Genomic DNA, 4,539 nt, shown 5'->3' with positions numbered 1-4,539 from the left:
GCCATGGCAACCCCAGCCTCTCCCTCTCTCTCCCTCTCTCTCTCTCTCTCTCTACTCCACTCCCCCCTCTACATCTCAGGAGAGGCATTGTGGGAGCCGTAGTTCTCTCTGGCGCCTAGCAACCACAGCTACCACAACAGGGTTGCTAGGCAACCGGTGCATCCTAGCAGCAGCAGGCATCCTCCTCCTCTCCCCGCTCCCTCTGGGAAAAGGAGCGGAAGGACCCTTCCTGGCCTATGGGCGTCTGGGGCGGTGGACCCAAGTGTAGACGACAGGGCCCATGATTCCCAGCCCTTCTGGGAGCAAGAGGAAGAGAAATAAAAAGAAAGGAAGAAAGGAAGGCTGGGCACCTTGCAAATGTCTCTCTGCCAGGTGGAGCAACCCCTTCAAAAATATAGGCTACACCAAGGGACTTCATATTTGGCAGCTTTAAGACTTGTGGACTTCAACTCCCAGAATTCCTGAGCTAACATGACTGGAGGAAGAATTCTGGGAGTTAAAGTCCACAAGTCTTAAAGCTGTCAAGTTTGAAGACCCCTGGGCTACACAAATGGAGGGCATAGTTCTTCCTAAGTAGGGCTGTACCGGTTGGATTTTCAACCTGCTTTATTTCATTCTGAATCCAGGCAGATTTAAGGCAATTGATAAACAGAAAACAACAACTGCATGAAAAACTGCTGGTGACCTTCTACCGCTGCACCATAGAGAGTATCTTAACTTACTGCACCTCCGTATGGTTTGCCAATTGCACAGGGGCAGATAGGACAGCACTCCAGAAGGTTAACGTCATTGCCCTGAGGATCATGGGTTGCCCTCTCCCCTCTTTGGAAGAGCTTTATAGCTCCCGCTGCCTTAAGAAAGTTCAAAACATCCTCAAAGATCCATCTCATCCTGGGCACCCTTGTTTTGAACTATTACCATCTGGCAGATGGTACAAGATAATAAAAACAAGGACAAATAGGCTGAAAAACAGCTGCTATCCCAGGGCAGTAGCTCTATTGAATTCTACTGTATAGTGCAATATTAATGCAATATCAGGGGGTTTCAATTCAATGTATATAGAATGTGAAGGATGTGTGTTTGTGTTTATTTTCATAGTCATAATGTATACATAAGATGGCATTTAATTGTGTTGTACGAGGTGCAATGACAAAAAAGTAAAGTAATCTAAACTAAACTAAAAAGAACTGACAGAATCATCCCTAGGAATTAAAGCATCCCTAGGGAATATAAACAATGAAAATGCAGATAGGCCTAGACCAGGGGTGTCCAACCTTGGCAACTTTAAGACTTGTGGACTTCAACTCCCAGAATTCCTCAGCCAGCTTTAAGGTTGGACACCCCTGGCCTAGACCAATGGTGGCTAACCTTTTTCGGCTCCCATGCCAATTATTGCATGTGCTCTCACTTGCGTGCGCTTGTGTGCCAGCACCCAGAAGGCAATGTGTGCTGAGCACCCCCACGCCCCCTGTGCATGTGCGCCCGATTCCCCCTCGTGCACCATGCATGTTTGCGCATGCCACGCGACTCCTCACGTGCTGCAGATCTGTGTATATATATATATATATATATATATATATATATATATATATATATATATATATATATATATATATAGAAAACCCAGAAGGCCTCAAGAAAATTTTTTTTTTTTTTTTTTCTGCCTCATTCATAGCAGGCCCTTGAATCCTGTCATTATTCTCTCTGCTTTGTGTCTTTTCAACACAAAATGTTGGCAAGCAGGCCTCGGCTTGTCGCGCCTGGCAATTGCCTCGCCCAACATATTTTCCCCTGGTTCTCACGTGTACACAGGGAGGGGCCCCAAAATTCTTTGGCTTCAGAACTTCTCAGTATCGAAGGAATTAAATTCAGAGGCCCTTCGCTCAGAAACCCCTTGAGGTATTTCCGTGGCACTAGAAATAATTACTCTCTACATGGGGATTAATTATTGAAATTAATGAAGCTGGGGGCAAAGAATCCATTTGCCCCTCAGAGAGGCCACAAGAATGCCATTTTCCTCTAATCTGCAGATGCCTGCTTTAAAAAAAAAATTCTTTTTCCCCCCATTCATGTGGAAGACATCTGGCCTCCTTATCAAAGCGGCTCCGATTTTCCACAAATCCAGTTTAGGCTCCAGATTAAGCACCCAATTCCTATTTCTCCCTTTTTGTATACTAAGAAAATCAGCAGCGATTTAGAGGAGATGGATGAGAAGCGGCTTTGCTGTGAAGCGACTCCCCCCCACAACCATTTTTGGCAATTGTAAAGCAATTGTGTGTGTGTGTGTGTGTGTGTGTGTGTGTGTGTCTGTGTGTGTGTGTGTGTGTGTGTGTGTGTGTGAGAGAGAGAGAGAGAGAGAATGCACTTGTGTGAGTGAGTGACTTGCGTGTGTGTGTGTGTGTGTGTGTGTGTGTGTGTGTGTGTGTGTGACAGGAAGAGACTTGTGTGTCTGTGAGAGGTGTATCCATGTGTGAGAAATGTGGGTGTGTGAGACGTGTTTCTGTGTGAAATCTGTTTATGTCTAGCAAGACTTGTATGGGGTGTATGTGTGTGTGTGTGTAAGAGACTGTGTATGACAGATGTGTGTGCGTAGGTGTGAGACTTGTGTGCACATAAGAGGTGTGTGTATATACATCAAAAGGCTTGTGTGAGAGATGTGCAAGAGAGGCATGTGAGAGGTGTACATGTGTGTGTGAGCGGATTTGTGAGATGTGTCTGAGACACGTGCGTGTGCATGTGAAAGACATTGTGTGTGTGTATGTGTGTGAGGGAGAGGTGTGTGTGTGTGAGATGACTGTTTGAAGAGATGTTGTGTACGAGAGATGTGTGCCTGTGTGCGTGAGTCTTGTGCGCACGTGAGAGAGATGAGTGTGAGACTTGTGTGAGAGAGAGGTGTATACGTGTACGAAGGGGAGACGTGTGTGTGTGGCTGTGTGCGAGCGGATTTGTGAGACGTGTCTGAGACACGTCTGTGTTCATGTGAAAGACACTGTGTGTGTATGTGTGTGTGGGGGATTTATATATGAATTGATTCTGTGTGACGAGTGTGTGAGGTGTGTGTGTGTGTGTGTGTGTTAGACATGAGAGAGAACAATGTACCCCCTTGGGATGGCCCTGTCATTGCAGGGACCACCAGAGGGTCCTGCCAGGCTGTGAAACTGATCCCTGTGAGGCGAGACCCTCCCTCCCTCCCTCCCTCCCTGATGCACCCCTTCCCCATTATCTCCCTCTCTGCAGCCATGTCCAGCTGTCAGTGGCCCGGCTGGAGCCAACGGCCGCTCCGCTGGTGATAATGCTCCTCCCAAAATTGCCTTTCCAAGGGCCCAGGAGACGAAGCCGGGTGCCAGACAGATAACCAGCATTCAGAAGCAGCCACCACCTCCCCTTCCCTGCCAAGGTGTGTGTGTGTGTGTGTGTGTGTGTGTGTCATTCTCACACCTGACCTCTGGACTGAGCTGATCCGCGGCCGGCCCCAGGGCTGACCACTCGCAGTATGGAAAATGTGAGCCATCGCAAGGGTTTCTGCAATCACAACGGTGAGGGTGTACGTGTGCTTGTTCAATACAGCCTTTCAATCAGAATAGAGCTGGAGGGGACCTTGGAGGTCATCCAGTCCAGCCCCTGGTTCAAGCAGGAGATCCTTTTACCCTTTCAGATAAAGGGTGGTCCAGACTTTTTCAAAACCTCCAGTGGTGAATAAAACAGAATGCAGAATAGGAGTTGGAAGGGACCTTGGAGGTCATCCAGTCCAACCCCCTGCTCAGGCAGCAGGCCCTGTAACGTTTCAGACAAATGGTAGTCCAATCTCTTCTTAAAAACTTCCAGTGTAGGAAAATTCACAACTTCTGGAGTGGAAGCCATTCCACTGATTAATTGTTCTCTCAGGAAATTTCTCCTTATTTCCAGGTTGGTTCTCTTCTTGATAACGTTTCCATCCTTTGCTTCTTGTCTTGCCTTCCGGGGGCTTTGGAGAACAGCTGACCCCTTCCTCTTTGTGGCAGCCCCTGAAATACTGGAATACTGCTATTATGTCCCCCAATCCTTCTTTCCTCTATTCTCTACAATTACTACCAACCTTCCTTCCATCGAGGACCAGTATACTGCACGAGTCAAAGAGGGCTGTGAAAATATCTACAGACCCCTCACATCCTGGACATAAACTGTTTCAACTCCTCCCCTCAAAACGACACTATAGAGCACTGCACACCAGAACAACTGGACACAAGGACAGTTTTTCCCCAAAGGCCATCACTCTGCTAAATAAATAATTCCCTCAACACTGTCCAATTATTTACAAAGTCTGCACTAATATTAATGTTAATCTTCTCATCCCTCCTTATGACCCATCCCCTCCCACTTGTGACTCTATGACTGTAACTTTGTTGCTTTGCTTGTATCTTTACGATTATTATTGACTGTTTCCTAGTATCATTTGATTGTTTATTGCACCCTGTGACTATCATTAAGTGTTGTACCTGATGATTCTTGATGAATGTATCTTTTATTTTGTGTATACTGAGAGTATTTACACCAAAGACA

This window comes from Pseudonaja textilis, chromosome 6 (assembly GCF_049901715.1).
Source record: "Pseudonaja textilis isolate UNSWEBS1 chromosome 6, rPseTex1.2, whole genome shotgun sequence".
In the NCBI taxonomy this organism is placed as follows: domain Eukaryota; kingdom Metazoa; phylum Chordata; class Lepidosauria; order Squamata; family Elapidae; genus Pseudonaja; species Pseudonaja textilis.
The sequence above is the reverse complement of the archived record's forward strand: the minus strand, read 5'-3'. Positions refer to the sequence as shown.